Source organism: Acanthopagrus latus, chromosome 8 (genome assembly GCF_904848185.1).
Source record: "Acanthopagrus latus isolate v.2019 chromosome 8, fAcaLat1.1, whole genome shotgun sequence".
In the NCBI taxonomy this organism is placed as follows: Eukaryota; Metazoa; Chordata; class Actinopteri; order Spariformes; family Sparidae; genus Acanthopagrus; species Acanthopagrus latus.
Window position 1 is genome coordinate 18,912,223 of NC_051046.1, and position 19,497 is coordinate 18,931,719.

General features: G+C 41.4%; 1 protein-coding gene across 4 annotated transcripts in view; it reads right to left on the minus strand.

The window, feature by feature from the left end:
* The window catches only part of LOC119023683 (protein inscuteable homolog), a 55,086-nt gene extending 36,185 nt beyond the window's left edge, over positions 1-18,901 (minus strand). Inside the window, exon 1 of one of the 4 annotated variants that reach the window (XM_037105766.1) lies at positions 18,803-18,901. The gene's annotated coding sequence lies outside the window, so the exon portion shown is untranslated. Of the gene's footprint in view, positions 1-272; positions 564-5,993; positions 6,128-18,124; positions 18,397-18,802 lie in introns of those variants that run through there. The other 3 variants (XM_037105763.1, XM_037105765.1, XM_037105764.1) reach the window with 3 other exon arrangements.
* Between the last annotated feature and the right edge of the window lie 596 nt (positions 18,902-19,497).

Sequence of the window (19,497 nt, forward strand, 5' to 3'; positions counted from 1 at the left end):
TGACCTCATTGTTTGTGTTCTCCATAGCAGCAGAAATCACTGCTTAAAATACATTTACAGTCCTTTTTATAATATTCTGTGGTGAAGCAGAATGCCTCTTGCAGATTCCGGGTGAAACCACCAAATGAATACAAAAAGTGGTCTGCAGAAAACAAAATACCATACCACTGTGGTTTTGCTTCAACCTCTTGCCAAAAGCAATGAATTTCTGTTTGACAAAAACAGAAGAAATCAAACTGTTGCAATCAGGAGAAACAAGCGAAGCCACTCACCATTTTGAGAGGCCAAAACCAGCATGAATCAAAGTGATGGAGTTGAGGACAGAGTGAGTCAGGCTGTGTACTCCAAGTTTCATATCCTTGTTGTTTCAGGGGTCCCTCTCTCTGTAACTGATTCCTTATGGTTTGGCTTTATTTCAAAACTGCCAAGAACTAAGTAGAAAATGCCTCTTCTTCTGCTCACACAGACCAAAGAAAGCATCGACTAAATAAGTTTTCTCTGGCCTTTGGCCCTTAAATACAGTGGACATACTCTGCAGAGGCGACTCGATGGTGCCGTTCTGCTCATGTCCTATCATTGAGCTCGAGACTCAGTTCACAGGAGGAGACAGCGGTCGCAGTCTGACCACAGAGCTGTCATGTGGGGAGGAAAGCGGAGCAGGATGGGTACTGTATGGGTGGTTGGGTGGGAACAACTGGAAGAAGGCTGTGCTGAGCCATGGACCCGACATTCCCATCCCACACACAGTGGGCTGGCTCAAAGTGGGCCCTTGTACTTGGACAGAGACCCACTCAGGACAGCAGATAATGCCTGATGTGAATGTCTACTGTCACAGCGTCTGGTGAGTCAGCTCGTTCCATACGTTGTTCAACACTGAATCCATGCACTCAATGCAGTCTTCCAAAATAACGTATACAAACTTGAGCAGAATAACATCACATCTTTTAATGCCACTTAAATAATGCCATGTAAGCTTACATCACATAGGCTTACATCATGTAAGCTATCTTCAGTCAAAATAACATCATATAAGCTAACAACACAACATCGTGTAAACTAACGTCACTCAAAATAACCAGCTAGCATAACGTAAGCTAACGTCACTTAGAATAACATAATGCAAGCTTGCATCACATAGGCTAATGTCACATAAGCTAACATAATTTAGAATAATATCATCTAAGTTTACGTTACGCAGGCAACAACGTCACTAAGAATAACATAATGCAAGTTCACATTAAAATTGATTATGTCACGTATGCTAACGTCATATCACCCTGTGTGTGCCTAGTTGACAGGATTTTACAAACCATGTTGATGATGAATATTTGATAATTTTGTCATATAATACCAAGCTGTCAATCAATTTGTCTCCTATACACATATGGAAAGGTCATTCTTGTTCTCTCCAGACACAACAGCCCTCTTGACCATTATCTCAGTGAGTCTAAATGCAGTGCATTCCATAGATAACACCGACATGGGCAACTTATTTTAGGTAATGTGTGTTATGTGATGTTTTGCCAGGGTGAAACTCAGCTGTGGTATGCTATGTACTGTTTGGGGGTCAGTGTTTTGGAGTCCTAATTTACCACATAATTTTAACTTCAACACTTCAGGTCAGCAGACTCCTGTATGTTTAAACTAAGCATGTTTGAGTGTAATTTCCGTCTCTGGAGTAATTTTCTTTTGTTGAATGTTGGAATATGTGAACTTTACGGTTGGGGAGTCACACAAATAAAAGCTAAAGGAAATTTTAATGTGTACACTGGAAGATGTAATATACAGATGAAAGCTAACGATCAAGGGACCAGCAGGTGCATCATACTCTGACTAATACACGTTGAGAAATACCACAGGAACCAAACTCACATAAACGACACAACCCAATGGAAAAGAGCATAGAGAAAGCAGTAAAAATGATGCAGTGCCATAAGGATAATTAGGTGGTCATGGTCATAAAAATTTACATTCTGATTTATAGCTGATGGATTGTCAGTGGGTGAAATAACATATCATTAATGAGGAAAATATAACATTACCTGAAGCTGAAAGAATAAGTACGCATTTAAACACGAGGCATGGCAGCTTAGCTTTATTGATGATTTAAACATCCTGATACACTGACAGGATCAGCTGGGATCTGATGTTAATTAATGCTCTCCGGGTTTACATATTGGAATTGTTTGGAATATAGCTGCCATTCTCCTGATAAATACTGATGTTCACCAGAGCTGTCGAAAAATGTTTATTTCAGGAGATATAACTTGAATCCTGTTTCTTCCGGGGGGTTTCCTCACACTCACATAATTAGTTTATCATTTATTATTACAGCCCAAGTTATTCAAATCGATAGATAAATAGTTCTGTGTTATAATAAAAACACATAGTCTTTGACTGTTATATGCACTTTTAGCTACAGACACAGAGGGTTTTAATGAGCCCCCTGAACCAACATTAATTGTGACTGTGGACTAAAGGGTACTAAAGGCATGAATTTGATTTCTTAGGGTTTTATACATTTGACCAAATTAAGCCATCTTTTCCACTGTTGTTTAATCAAGAATGGCAAACTTTTTTTTTTCTACTTTTAATTAGCATCATCCACCTACCCACCTACCGACACTACGGGCAGCCCTCTATTTTGGGAATACATTCCATACACCTGTATTCCCATACACAAGCACAGTAGTGCCTGCCCTGCACTGTATTACGATGATGGCAATGTAAAGCACCAAAAACGTATATATATTTTCAGGCATGCCTTCTTTTAGGTGGTTAAAATACATCTTGCTGTTGACCTAATTTAGAAGTACAATGCTCTTCCTCCCTGTCAGTGCTACATATTGCTTCTCCACATAGAGGGAGAGCTGACGGTCATCTACAGGAGCAACACAGGTAATACAATGACAATGGATAAGTACCTCACACAACCCCACACCAAAGTACCTGAAATACCACTTTAAATGATGAAACAATACAGGTTTTTATTTTTTTTTATTTTTACGGTGTTAGCTCTCATAAAAATGGAGGAACTTTAATATAGACCCTATATTAAAATAGCGTTCCCTCTGCCTACAACCAGGTTTTCTGGTGGACTGTCAAAATAATACATCATTCAGGGTTCACCTCAATCATTTCTGACACTGAGATGGGACCCACCACTGAAAACACTGTTAGCTCTCATAGTTAACTCCAGATTCCCCTAATAATGCAATGCAAACACAGAACATAACACTTACAGCACTGTGTATTGTCTCTGTGTGCATCATCACAAATGGCTAGTTCGTTTAGAGAAATTGCAATTTAAATATGCTGTTAACAGTATAGTGGAGCAGTAGCGGTGGGGCTAATGATAGAAAAACAGTGTCAACGTCTTGACATGTGTCAGGGTGATGGTGACAGGGGCATCAGGAGCGTCACAGGTTTGAGTGGGACACACCGTGATGTCAGAGACAAACGTGTAGGAGGATAGAAAAGAAACAGCATACCTTTTCACATTTTTTACTATAAAAAGAGGCTGCACAGTGTTTGGGAAGGTGATTGAAAGAGCTGAAGAATTGGAAAAGACAAGAAAATGACACAGGGAAATGTGGGGGGTGGATTGTGGGTAAAGCAGGCAGCAACTCAGAATATAGGAATTGTGCTGGAACAGTTCTCCTATAGGTGAGTTGAGCTGTTTTGGTAAAGTTTTGTTCCAGCAACATAGGACCCTCAGATGGTGCAGACTTAAGAGTGCTTCCTATACTGGATGGTATTTACATGGAGACTTACTATTAAACTGCAAGACAAAAATACACTATATGGTCGTAGAAGTTTTATCTTTGGACTGTCTGACTGCAGTTTTTAGCACTATGATGAGCCACACTGCTGTCCTTATAATCTGAACATTCAGTTAGATGACTTCTTTGTAATGTACTTGGTTCAAGACTGACTAGGGACCATTTTTGCATATAATCTCAACTCCCTGCTGTCTGCTTGCAAGGCAAAAAGGCCTCAGAACTACACAAATTTGCAGAAAATGGCCAATCCATGGAACCATTTTCTAAATGTGGTGGTCAATACTTGGAGCCAAATGATCTTCATGATACCAGATTATTTCTACCAGGATTAAATTTTCTTCTAATATCAGCCTCTTTGAATTACATTTTTGCTTTCACTCAGGAGTAAAGCTGGTCAGTACTGCTACCTCAACTTTATTATCCCGCAGAACATATGGAACCAGGCAATAAATCACTTAGATGACAGCACAGATGACAACTTCCAAATATATAACAAATATGGACTAAATGACTCTGCATTTATGTCTTTCTTTTCATCCAAATCACTTACCAATATGGCTTCCATTCCCCCATTCAGGCACTCGCCCACATGATCACAAAACAGCTGTGGCAGCAGGCTACGATGCATTCATATCGTTCTACCATGAAAGGCACTTGCCCATCCTCATCAGAAAAATGGCCATATAAGTCAACTGTGACAACTGTTAATGTAATTGTTTTAACCCAGTTAGTGCCTAAACCTAACAAACAGTGAGCGTACATGAGATTGAGTGTGCCTGTCAGTGGTATGCTGCAACGTTCACAGTTTGGGAATGGTGATATATTGCGTTTTAGGCGTGCTCAATCTAACTTCAGGACACTTGTGGACAAGAGGAATTTGGGCTTGAATGGAAATTAAAAAACCACACCAAATAGTGAAACAAATAAAGAGCAGTTCTCTGTAAATCATCTTTCATTGGCCACATGATTAAAAAAGTCTCATCTCTACAGTGTACTTTCAACAGTTTACTGGGCGAGCTGGAGATGGCACAGCACTGAAAAAGTTCTTCAGCTGGTAGTTCTGTGCGATAAAATAGTGAGAAAGTTAACACCAGTGGAAAGAGAGAAAGTATTAGAATAACTCCTTAACGGATCATTTAAGTCTTCCTGACTTTAACGTTAAAATCCACGTGGAGAAGGAGCATCTGTCAGCATCTGTCACCAGCTGCCACAGAGAAGACCGACTTGCCTGAACAGTGTACCTGACAGCAGTTTTGCTCCATTGTACTTGTGTCACTCATACTGTACCCATCCACTGTCACCCCGGAGGTCACTGGCTCTCAAGGCACAAGAGGAAACTTCTCTGGTGTTTTTCTTTTCTTTTTTTTTCTCTTTTCAGAAACAACAGTTGTCTTACGTTTACAGTCAGCAGTCAGCTGAGCAGTAGACTTTACTGTGAGGATATTTGTGAAGAAGGCCAACAAGAAAAGCAATTTTACAGCAATTGTGCAGTTTAGAGTTTTAGTCTCACGATAACAAAAGCAAACAATAGTGTTGTTTCCACCTTAACATTAGACACTTGTATGGCTATTCTTAGCAGTGCATACAGTAAAACCACCCTATAAAAGGTTTACTAGAAATTAGGCCTGTTTTGGTTTGGTCTCGCATGCCATAATTGCCCTCCTGTCTCTGTATGCACCAGTTTGGGGCAAGAAAACTTTAAATCCTTCCCCAACACTCTCCTCATGAGACAAAATGAAAAGATTCCCTTGTAAGGCCAAAAACTGTGCAATCTATTCGGGTCTGGGAGCATTCTTTCCTTTGGCATAATAATATGAAAGTGCCCTCGTGGGGTTTCTAGGCAACCTGCGCTTATGGGGATGGGATCAGACAGGGTCAAGTTGCACACACGCATAGACACACATACACAAAGACGCTTAACCCCAGCTATGGTCTATGATCCGACACACTGTTGAATGTCACACTAATACAACGGGACAGATTGCTACAACTGATAGCAGTAATAACATTAGCTCTTTCATTCCTCAGACACCAGAGGAGCCTGAGACACCCCCTCCAAACAGATGAAATTCAGCTGCATAAATAACTACATTGCTTCACCACAAGTCTGCTAAAGTGAACTCGTGGTTGCCACAGTACTTAATGGTCTGCTATAAAAGGACCCGTAATTCTCATTTTCAAGACAAAAAACAGATGATAACAGCGCCATACCTCCAAAGAGCTCAAATATCCCCGACGTCACGCCAAGAGAAATATCCAAATGCATTTTAAGCTTCCCAGTTCCATCGACAGTTAGTCGGCCGGCAGAGGGACAACAACCAGAGCTAACGAAAGGTTTTGGAGTGGGGCTCAGCTGCTCCAACAGGCCAAAGAGACTGGAACTGGATCCTGCCTGAGTCGGGTTCAGTGAAGGGGATCATGTGGGTACCTGACACCGGTGCAGCGACAGCCAGAAAAACATCAGGAGCTGCTTAATAATGAATGAGCGAGGCCTGCAGAGAGGCACACACACGCACATACACCACATGGCTAATAGGGGAGTCATACTGACATAATTGGAGACAGGCTTACAGCGTGGTCAGGTAAATGTAGGGTATGCCCATAATCAGTCGGAGCAACTTGACACATGTTTCTAACAAAGTACTCTGTCATCGCCCCGCAGCACTCCACACTTTACACACAGCGGGCCGCAAGTGTGTTTAGTGCTGGTTTATCCTCAGACGGACTCTGTCTAGTCTCGTAAAACTTCCTTTTTTATTTTTAGTGCTGTGGTATTAAAAAAGAGTCAGGACTGGGGACATGGAGTGGGACGGAAAACCTGCAAGATCATTCAGTTACAACAAAGTGCTGTGTCCATAATAACAAGATTGGCGGGTGTTGTCATGGATGACCTAACCCCTACCACACCCATGTCAGAAACAGAATATGATTGGCTGAGATGCAGTCCTCGTGGCAAAGATGAGGGGAAAACCCAATCGGAGGCAAGCATCAGCCAACTGCAAGCAACAAAAGTAGAAACCAGGTTTTTCCTATGAAACATCAGCTGAGTCACATGGGAGCCATAAAAGATATCAATAAACACTAAGGTTGAAACCAGGAGACGGGAGAACATCCAAATGAAAGCCAGTGGTCTGACTGACTGGGTCATTGTCAAAACTCAAATTATCTCAATGCAGAACAAAAGAACTGAAATCCAAACAAATGGAACCACAGTGTCATGAAGTATGTGGCTGGTCACCCTGAGAAGTACCGAAGGATTTGTGCAAAACGTAACATTCGGGGGTTTTCCAAAATGTTGCAACACACTGAGGAAGCGCAAGGTTCACCGCGGAGAGCCACATATTTAAACATCATTCCAGCAAACTTGGTTATGCATTGAAATTACAAATATATTGCTCAACACGGCAGAGAAAACAGACCAGGGTGAGATTCCCCCATGTTCAACCAAGAAATATCCTGTTCATGGTCAGGTATTTGGAGTATCTCTGTGATGTTTGGACAGGATTTTGACTAGAGTTGGATACTGTGTCATGTAAACACATCGTTTCTGATCATTTGTTGATGGTTCGGAAACAATTTGCTAAGATGTCAAGGAATCAAGACACGTCTAAAGAACATCTATAGGCCGAGTCCAGGATTTTGTAATGCCTAACCCAATAGCTGACATCACAGCTCCCCAAAAAGTAAAGCCAAAACATCTTGATCATGCCCTTATGATCTACTGTATCATTATATGACAAAATAAAAATATTCCCAAGGATGGTTTCTGTGATTTTAAGTATTTCTTATAATGCTGATGAATGTTCAAGTGGGAGAGGGATGTCATGATTGACAGCAGGTCCCCGCTCATGATTTAGTCTGGTATCAGCTTCACATGGTCCATCTTTATACAGTTTATGGCTTATTCATATCTTTATATAACAAATGTTTTCCTCACCATGCTTTATTTGCCACATGCAGAGACTGTAGAGGGTGAATTTAGAGAAACTAGAAACTAGAGTTAGTGAAGCTTCTGGATGAGTGGAAAAACATCTTCAACTCATCAACACTACATTTCTACCTGTTACCATCAAGGTATTTTAAACTCCCAGTTGTTTTAGTGGAAGTGCTCAAACTCAGTTTGAGTTCCCAATAAAACAGCAAGACCTCAGCTTCTCTTAATGAGAAAGTTCCATAAAAACAACAGCTGAGCACTTCAGTTTGGGGTGTGAACATTACAAATGTCAAAAATCTACCCGACCATTGAACTTCACTAGAAGTTAAATCCTACATCAAAGTTAAATAGGACCAACATTCTGCACAAAGACTGGACAGAGTCAACATATGGCTCAAACAAGTGTGTCTCTCTTAGAGTGGACTGAGGATTCTGACACTGACACTGAATTTGTTTTTATGTAATTTGACACAAGCTCTTTTTACAACCTTTCCACGTTATTTAAACATTTTTTGTCTTCATTTTGCCTGTTTTCTCATGTTCTTTTTTCATTTTGACTAATCTTATTGATCTTAACATTGATAAAAACTTGGGACATTGCAATAAATTACTGTATCATCAGCCTGTATTGCTTTTCCAGCATTGTCCTGAATATTGCGGCCAAAGGTTTAAAGTTAGTGATAAATTCTTGGGAAATCTGTGTCATCAGTTTCCAGGTTGGACTTCAGGCATGAGGCCAAAACAGGCCTTTGAAGCAGATTCCCGACAGCAGCAGGAGCTCTCAACCCTCAGCATCATCGCCTGATCTTCTCCTGTCAATCACACGGCGAATGACCTCACTGGCATTTATGTCAGGCAGCTCCCTCAGTTAGATGAAGTGCTGTGGAAATGGCATTGGCCCAGTTACGGCCCACCTTTGCATGTCAGCGAGACCGGGCTACTACAGAACCACGATCCATACGCACAAATTTATAGCCAGCTGTGGGTCTATCCATCTCCGCCCACGGGCACCTACAATGTAAATCCATGACGTCATATCCAAAGCCGGGATCATAAATAAACCATGAACGGATGCTTGGTTTAGACATCACGTTTTGACACATGAGTGACTTGATATGAAGGGCCACACACAAAATGGCTGAGAAGAAGCGAGCAGAGAGGGAGGGGTGGAGGGCGTAATAGCAGCAATTCCTTGCGAGTCAACTCTACAGCTGTTTGACATTAGGAGGTGGGAGTAAATTAGGTGGGCTGGGTCCGTGTTGTGTGTGGGTTTAGGGGAGTAGGGAAGAGTAAGATTCAGGGGTGGAGGATAGGTCCACTACCCAAATCTAAGCCAAGGAACACAGGCACCACTTCAGGGCAGGGTGGAATTTTTCAAGGCGTTTTCCTCCGACTGTTTTTCCACCACCGAACCAAAGGCACACGCAGGGCAAATGGGATACACATGGGGTCAATGCGATAAGTAAATAGCGGCCGCAAAAATCGCAAGGTATGCAAGAAAAGCTCCACATGTGCCTACCAAGCACACATGTGGCACTTCAAAAAGCTGTTTCAGTGCTATTTTTTTCCACTTGGGGCACGGAAAGTAAACACATGTGAGAGTTTTCTGGGTAATTAGTTTGGAAAAGTGTCTGCCATGTCTCATTTGAGATACACAGAATATCCAGAAATAAATACTTAGAAAGTGTGATTTCAAAATGAGATATTCATTGTTAAAAGGGTGTAACATTAACTGTTGAGATTAAATCTAACAGAACACATAGAAATAACAAAAGCATAATGAGTAAAATAATATGTAAAAACAATGTCAAAGATTTAAAAGATAGATGTATAAAAAGATTTGAAACAAGTCATCAATTATTATTCAATCCACAAAAAATATTCAACTATATTCATTGTAAAGTAACTGTAAAATGCAAAAATGCCAAACATGCCTTTGATTCAGGTTCGTAAATGTTAAAAAAATGCTGCTTTTCTCCATCTGATATCTTGTTAACCACAATGACACACACAGTAGAGTGCATACATCCACCAAAGGCCAACAGTCCCCTTAAAACTCACTCATATATCTAAATATGCCAGATTTTTTTCACCCAATCCCCATGCATTGCTGAGAAATTAAGAAAAAATGCATTGTTTTGTTGTCTTGCAAAGTTGAAGAAAAAAAATCCTGGATCTGTCCCTCTAGCCAGATCCACAAGTTAATGGGGTCTGTTCTGGGCCAAGACCCATCATCCTCCATCCAAGTTATATAAACCCAATATTTTTGGGTTTTGACCTTTTGGTTGAACAAAATAACTGTTCTGAAGACTTAACATGAAAGGGTTAAGTGCAATTCGTCTTTGGTTTTTGACATTTCATGGGAAAAACTATCAAGTTATTGAGGGATACAAACATCAAATTAAATTATTAAGGAAGGATTTTAAGAACTGCTTCACATGGAGCTGGAAGCCTGTCTGGTGCTCTCAGCGCAGGACACTTTTGTGACAGGAAAAAAACTCAAGCAACAAAGTCCAAAGTAGACTGGAGCAAATGGATTAAAAAAGACAAACTTTTCAACCTTATGTCATCAGTGTCCAACAATACAGAGAATTACCTCCTCTTAAAAAACCTCCTCTGATTAGGTGTTAATTCAGCACAGACTGGAGAAAGGGAGAGGGAGCAATCAATTAAAATTGGAGAGGATAGACAGGTTCACTTGTTCAGATAGAATAGCGTTGAAATGTTTTTATTAGAAAGTGGGTAGGATGAATCTGTCTGCTCCGGTCTACCTTGGACTTTGTTCCTTGAGTTTTTCCTGTCACAAAAATCATTATTAGTTGCAGCGTTATACAACAGAAGTTACTTTTCAAACATATTCTCTAGGACTAGGAAAATGTTACTGAAAGCAAAGTCAGAAGCCACAGCTGACTGAAAATGATCAACCTTAACAGTTTAGAGAGCGTAATAGCAGTTTGTTTCCCCTTTTCAAACGCCTCCACTGAGCTGCTCTTGCTGCTGTATGAAGCTGGATGATTCATGAGACAGACCGTGGTAGTGAGGGAACAGGACACCACAACAGAGAAGGAGTAGTAAGTCCTCAAGACTCCCTAAGGTGCTCTCAACAGCACCAAGACTTCTTCAAGAGGAGGAGGAGGTGCTGACCTTTTCGTCTTCTTGCAATCACACTGCAAACAAACTCACAGAAGTACTGAAGCCTCCATTTCCTCTCATGATCTCCCTAATGAACCGTAACAATGCCACAGAGCAAATGCAGTAGATGGCAGTGACAGCAAAGCCAGTTAAACAGACTGAAGCCCATGACCTGCATCCAATTAGCAGATGGAGATGGGAAGAAAAGACGAGAGTGAAGAAAAAGAGGTCAACGTAAGAGAAGACGCCCTAACTCAACCAGTCTGATATTGATTTATCTCTCAGCCTTGGGCCCCAGAGTGGCTGCCATATTGGGCCCACCTACGCAAAAATTTATACCTCCACTCTTCTAATTGAGTCCCCACTCTGAATAGAGAGCCTCCACTGAGTCATGAGCCTGATCACAGCGATGTGTCAACAGTTACCCACGATAAAGCAACGTCAAAGACGTACACGTGACGCATGTGCAGCGTCCAGAGGAAACAAGAAAGCAATGAGTTTTCATGGGTGCTGCATCATGTCGTGGTATACCATTGTTTTATGTGTATGTCAAAGCACAGTCATTGAAGAAACTTTGGGTTACAAATAACCAAACTTTTTTTTTCATTTCATTGTTTTAATGAATGCTAAAATAAACAATTGGAGGTTCTTTAAACAATTTCGACACAACTTTTTTTGATCGCGGTTGTTTGGAAGCCATAAAAACTGCCTCTTTGATTGACGTCAGAGACAGGCAGCTGGCTCCATGCGGAGGAAGATGTTGTCTGTACTCCTCTAGAGGTCAAAGGTCTCAAAACTCAAAGGTAGCAGCCAGGGTCACAATTGTTGATGGAGCCTTGCCTAGAGCCTAGAAATTTACTTGACTTGTGACAGAGGATCCTTGCTTATATCTGTTTTTGCTGAGAGTTTTGATGCCGAGGAAATTTGCACAACGGTGCCTTAAAGTGGCACCAGTAGTGAGTCAGAGGCTAAAAATGGTATTCCACACAAAGAAATCATGTTATTAGACAGCCATGTCCAAATTTCAGGTAAGCCTGTGGAATTATACTTGAGCAGATGTCTCACTATGTTTTTATGTATAAGCGGTTTCAGAGGTTCAGAAGCATGCTGGCCCTGTGGAAGATGTGTTAGCAGTTTGATTGCTACATTCAACAAGCTGTCTTAGCCGTTTGGTCTTATAAGTACATACATAAACAATGGTGTTAAATGCTTCAGTCATTTATTCACAAGAAAAATAACTGTGTGATTGTCTCTCAGTCCAAAGAGGCTACCAAACAGTTACCCCCTACTGTTGTCTGTGTGTTTTTAATGCTAAAATTAGCTGATAAAGGGTCGGGGTCTTTTTTCTTTGTGCTACTTGGTTAGCTAGCTGCTGAACGACATAATACAGGCTGTGTATTGTAAGATCACAACATCACTGTCATAGCTAACCACAATAACATCATAATGAAGGCAAACAACACACAACCATGATAGTAGATGGTACTCACCACTGTCAAGCTAATATATTAGAAGTGGGACAATTTGGTTACACTTTCTTTGCCATTCTTGTGCCACTTGCTCACTAATAGCTTTAGCAACATGTTCGCCGAACCTTATGGAAGACTACGGTTTTGTGCAATGACTGCACAGGGTAAAAAGATAGGTAACACGTAAATCTATTCGGGCTGAATGAGACTATTGGATGGACTTATTTGAGACCTGCAACAGTCACAGATACTGCTTTTTATTTGTCAGAATATTTCATTCAATCAGGACATGAGATTTTCTGCAAATATAACAAAAAATGCTTCCAGAATAACTTAACAACGCTATTTTCATAAGAAAAAAATGTGACTGCTGTGTTCCCATAAGAAAATGCAATTAGTGGGCATCTGCTTCGAAACAGTGACAGAGGACAGGCCGAACTGTGTGAGAAATAGCTTCTGGAGAACACCAGACTCATGGGAGGAGACCCAAAATGACCTGGCCCTGACTTCAACAAGGCCACACAGACACAAAGAGGAGGGTTGGGAAAATATCAACAGCCAAAGAAAGAAACTACCTCATTCTGAAGAAAGGATCCACTAATGGAGAACGACAGATATTTGGCAAGCGTGTGTCTTGAAAGTGAATCTATAAACTATACAGGATGGCTCTGACTGTCTATGATGAGTAAAAGAAGTCTGAATGTTTCGTATAAGCACCCTATTTTGAAGACAATATTTTGGCACGGGGGGAACTCAAAAACCAGACTCGCGTGGAGCAAAGTGCAGCTTCGCGTTTCCAACTTTAGCTGCGGTCACAGAGTTCAGTCGCACCCTCAGTGATAGTCACTACTCATCAGGCTACACTGGCAAGGCGTTGTCTTAATTTCTCAGACAATGAATGTGGGTGTGAGACTGACAACATGATCATTTTTATAGTGGAAACCCTATGATTCCTTGTCCATGAAATCCCTAATTAAACAGTTGGACAAGACAGTGAGGGCCACACCTGCATGTGCGGTTTATGGTCACCACACCGCGCCCTCCTCAGCTGTTCACCAGGCAGACGAGAGGAGAATGCATGGCAGAGAGTAATTGCCAGTCATGTATCATTAGATAAAAGTGCTAAACAGATCTTTATGGGAAGTGGTTGTCACAGCTTGTCATCTAGTATGAAGCATGGAGCTCTTTTTTCTAATGCAACTGATGCTAAGCCTTAATTTGCCTGTAGGACTGACAAAAGCAGCTTAGCATATTATTAGACCCAAATGGCTTCTGTGACATTGTAAAACCTGTGTGACGTAATCAGCGACCAAATGTTGGATGCAAGACAAGAACAGAGCAAGACACTGAGGATGTTACAGTTACTTCCTGATGTATTCTGTGTTTTCCGGCAACTTTATTAATCCACATGTCCTCAGATCATCCATCACAGCATTCGTTCCTCTTCAAAGACGCAAAAATGCTGCATTCATAAGTCTATGAGCACTTAGGGATGTTGATAAAACATGAGTAGGTGCAGGGCCCTGGTGCAGAGTCTGATTAAGATGATACAGTGATCCAAAATTACTATCTGTCAGGTTGGGGTAAAAAGGGGAAAACTATGGAAGGAGAGGGTGGACCCAAACGCAGATACACACAGGAGTCAAAGATAACGTGGAACAAAAAGCGAAAACAAGAAAAAGCCAAGGCAGACAAAACAGGACAAAAAGCAAAGTAACAACTGAAACAACCAGGCAAAGTAGCAACTAAACAGCAAGACAAAGTACAAAGAAAAAATCAAAGTTCAACTTAAACAGGAAAATCTTGAAACCAAAACATACCAAACCGGGGCAGGAGCATGGACAGGAGCACGAACAAGAACATGGACAAGAGCATGAACAGGAGCGCGAACAAGAACATGGACAAGAGCATGAACAAGAGCGTGGACAAGAAACAGAAACCAGCGACCAAAAAGAAAGCAATGACCAGACAAAGAGTGAGGGAAACACAGAGACTAAATACACAGACACTAATGACATGACGAGGCACAGGTGAGGAGAGAGGAGGAAGGAAGCCAGGTGTGATAATGAGGGGGAGGAGCACAGAGGAACAGACCAGAAGGGAACAAGACAACAGACAGAGGGAGCCAGAGTGGAGAACATAGGAGAAACTTAAAGGACACATGAGGGCATGGAAATTCAAACACATGACACACAAGACATGGAAAAAACACAACACAAGACAAGATATAAGGATGTAAATCAACAAGAAACCAAAAACCAGACACAAGAACAAACAAAAACAAGAGTCCTGACACTATCATAATAAGCTGAGAGCTCTAGAAGTCTAAAAAGACAGCTGCTGGCTCTCTTAGGTAACACTTCAATGCTGAAAGGCTAACATCAGCATCCAAGTTCACAGTGACAAAAGAGAGGCAAAGTCCCTCTCCTACCAGTCCACCCCATGGGACCTAATTTTAAAAAATGTATAGCAATCAAATCATTTGATGCTAAATTGCCAATTTAAAAGATCATTTTAGAACAGAAAGTCTCATTTTGTCATTTAAACTGTAAATAAAGAACCATGTCAACATGTAATTAGACTACATGCCCAACTGTTGCACAAGCAACCTAGTTTCCTCGAAGGCCAAAGATATACTTGCATTCAGGTACGCATGAGGGGTTGCTAGCCTATCCTGCATCCATTTGGAGCGCAGGTTGTGTATGTCCTTTGAAATTAATGCTATGCGTGCACAAGATGCAATAAGAACATGAACAGTTAGAAAAATCAGTATGGGGATGTGACGGGTCAGGAGTCAGTAAAGTCAGTAGCAGCAACAACAAACAAGCTAACACGTATCCCCCGGGACACACTCAGTGAAAAGGCAAGTCCGAAACAACTACATTCACTACATAGCCAGGTTGTCAACACAAATGTGTGGTTCAACAGCAAGGCCTTACAGTCACCGAAACCCGTAATTGAAACTTGTACTTTTCAGAACTTACTAATTATTTTTTCCAGTAAATCCAGCTGTCAGTATGTCCAAACTTACTGTGAGTTTCACTTGAGTAATGATCTTTTCTCTGCTGAGGTGATGCCCATAATGGTGTTGGTGAAGTATATTGAGCGAGATGATGTAGTTCACTGGGCAGTACTTTACTATATAAACTGACAAAAGTCATATGTAATGTGAATATTTGTCTCTGTAAGATGAGGGAATTTGCCTCTCTGCACAAACATGCTACTACCAAGTATAATGTTTACCACGTCCTCCAAAAAAGTTGTCAAGAAAAGCAAACATGTGAACTTGTGGAGTCTGGAGGATTCATCCTCTGGGAACATGAATCTCTGTACAAAAGTGCATTGCATTCAAGTACTTCCGTCCCAGCATGTCGGTCTGTCTATAAACAATGAGCAAGACACAAGAACAGAATGTTCATGTATATATAGCTCTGCACCCTGTTCTGTGATGCTGTTTGTCATATAATTATATAGTAACAGCATGACATACACAGCCACAGAAATGCTTCTGGTTCATGTGTCACATTTGCTGTTCAGTTCCTGTTAACATTCGGAGCCCTTACACATATTTTCCACTAATGCATTTAGACTTACTCACAGGAAATGCTGGTTTAAGGTCCAGTGTGGAGGATTTCGGGGTATACTTGAACTGGAGTGTGATATTTAAAATTATGTTTTTATATGTAAATGATCAGCTGAAACATATATTGTACAGCTAAGACGCACAGATGTGAGCCATATGCACTCACACGTATTGACACAGTATACAATTGTGAGCTCAGAAAGTGTGCATGTGCTCAGACATCACCAACCATTGTCAAATACACACACATACACACACATAGAGTACATATGCGAAAACGTAATGACACATCTCTTTTATCATCTTCAACCATCTCTCTCTCCCTCAGACACACTCACACGTTCACATATCTCCACCACCACATCACACACACGGCAGCCTGCAGTGAAGACATGTGGTAGCCGTGTCCTGATCATAACCGTCAGCCTCACTGTAATCTTTGTTGTTTTCCACAGACTCAGCTGCAATCACTCCCACACAAACCAGATCAGCCTGCTCCAAACCATTTCAGCCACGGTGGAGTTCAGCTCCAGCATGACTCAGAACAAAAACATAAGACATTTTCCGATGGAGACCACTGAACAGTAGTCCGAGCGGACCTTATGTATTTATATTGATAGCATCAGCTGGCAAGTGCAAGTTCCCACAAGGGGGGCGATTTAAACTGTGAATTCTCAGCTGATATAAAGAAAGTGTAAAAGTCAATTATGTGTGGTGAAATGTTTGAATATTAGAACTATCTACACAGGACTTAAGCATCATTGTGTTCACTAGATTAACTGAAACCAACTAACTTCTAAACTGTAGCATCTTTCAGCTCATTGTTTTGGTTTTAGGGCCCGCAACTTTATTGTGTTGTTTCACCCTCAGTGCTTACATCATTTCCAGCTGCTGCATGCAGGTGTTCCTAGCATGAAAGCTCTGGCGAACCCATGCTGCTCAGGGGTGGGGGATCTGATGGAAATGTTTAACTATCGTCAGATTTGAAATGGACAGTGAATGTTTCCTCCTGCATTCATCAAACTGCTTATTTTGACCCATGTCACTCTGTCGATACGTTGTCCATGTCCAGTACTAAACAACAGACAGACACAATAAGTGAGTAGCTGATGAACACAGTGGAACCAGAAAATTTACCACAGGAGTTGTTGGCAACTAAAAACAGAGATTAAAGAGTGCGACTATTGGACTTATACCAGTCAGGCAGCCAGAAATGTGACTCCAAATGAATGCTACTGGATGTGCAAATAGTCAGTTGTTTGCTATAAAGTTTTCCATAACCAACTTTAAAAGTTGATGTCATTGTTGTGTTTACAGCTTGTAGTGCTGCCCCCTTGTGCCCCAAAACTGATACTAACTAACTAACTCAATCTCCTTGACAATGGTTCCATTTTTGCTAAAACACTAAAGTAATTCCCTCATGTTTAGATCACATAGCCCAACTTGGATTTAGAAATGATGTCCAATGAACTGTGTTTTGTGTCATTTTATAATGTTTTTTACAACATATGTCAAGATATTTATTTTCCCAAATGTACATATAATCGTTTTCATTGCATTACTCTATCACACAACACACAGCTTGTTAGTCTGTAGATTTCAGCATATAGTTTAGTTGAATTGTGCATGACTTGGCACTTTTTTGTGCTTCATCTGACTATTTCTTGGCAAGGGTGACATTGTAATTTTTAAAAATCAAAAGCCTCTTGAATTTAAAGAAACATCACTGTCCATCCAGTGTTTAAAAGTTTTGTGAGACTCTGGTTGTTCAAATGATAAATACTGCATCCCTCTTAAATAAAGAGGCTTTTAGGTCAGACTGCCTCTTTAGAAAATCTTTAAGATTTCTGTCATTAAGAAAATAAAAAATGAAAAGCAGACTTGGACGTTGGTCAAGAACAGTTTTATGAGAAAAAGGGGCTTTGACATCAGTAAAGTTGCCACCCATTTAAATGCGGGAGTTTGAAAGCACTGCCTGCACCTTGCAGCATGCAACAACTGCATCGTTGACTGGAAAACACTCTCTAGTGAACAGCTGCATTGCTCTTGAAGAAGTTTGAAGGACGTGACAGGGAAGTCTTGTGATTCCCCATAAGTTTTCTATTTAAATCACATGCAGCACAACCGAGTCATGCTTAAGTTATCTGGACAACTTTCACGTCAAACTTTCTCACGGCGCCTTTCCAAGAAGTTGAGATTAGACTGATTTGGTTGTCAAACTCACCCGTTCTCTTGGTCAGTGACTGAAAGTAGTGTTCCCGGGAGGGTTCATCGTTACAGCTCGTGGTTCTTGCCCTCTTCACTGCAAACCGTCTGTCTCTGTCCTCTCTCTCGCTCTCTCTAACTCTGTCTCTGTCTCCTGCCTTGGAGCCCCAGCTGGGCCAACCACCACCAAAGCCTGCTGGAGTACGACTGCTCAGAGTCTAAACATAACCGGCCTTAAAGGTTTTTCTTGGGGAGAAAAAGCCCACATCCCACTGTCAGTCAAGCAGCCGAGCATAGTTTCAGCTGGGCCGCCATCCAAACAGACATGAAACTATTCTATTTCGGTCTGCCATATGAGCAGTGGTGCTGTTCAGAGGAGGGGGGGGACTCTGTGGTGGAGCATGTAATTGCAGAGTGACCAGTTATGGTGAGATGTAATTGCAGACCTCATCAGATGGAGAGAAACTGCCAACAAGACAAGGTAGAGGACTTTTAAATAAGTTAAAAAAGAGGGAAAAAAGGAAAGAAACAACACAGACCACATAAATAAATGAGGAGCTGGGTTCCAGATGTGGCAGCAAAGGGAGGGAGGGGACCAGAAAAAAAGAGAGGGAGAGACAGAAAAGAGGGCTAGATGAAGGAACTGCCGTGGCAGCAGAATGAATTCCCATTTCTGACACGCTGAAAGGGTGTTTACCTTCCCAGGAACAGTCGCACAAGATGGAGAGGGGGATTGGGGAAGGTGAGAGGATGTCGGGCGAGCCTTGTGTTGTTTCTGGACCTTTACCATGAATGCTCCTGGGTGTCTGGTTTCACATCAGCCTTGGAAATGACTACCTTATGGAAAAATGGGAACTTTAAAAGTGAGGAAGGAAAGTGAAAATATAAACGTCAGTCGGCTGGTTCCCATTACGAGCAAGACTCAGCTGGTCTCTGTCGCTGCAGTCAATATCGCTACGTATTCTTGAGTGGTATAATTGCCATGTGATCATGTGAAGGGGGCGGCTCCACACACTCCCATGTGCACATAAGGGCCTGTTACACCATATAGAGTCAATAAATATTAGCTTTAGCTTAAATCTGAATGTAAACAGCTAATTTCCTCAGAAATTCTACCTAATTTCCTGGTAAACGTAACACGGGAGTGCTCATTGAGGCACCTCTAGTTGCACATTGCTATGTGTTAGGGTAATTCTCAGCTAGACCCCATTTTTTTTCAAGAACTCGTTACCCAATTTGGGAAACAAGAGTTACGTGAGAGGATTGTTACCACTTTCAAGTTAGTACGCTTAAAATTAAGCTAGAGCCAGGAGAAAGTTAGCTTAGCTTAGCATAAAGATGGGAAGCATATAGCCCAGCTCTGGCACAAAGTTAAAGTGAAACTCTGGGAGG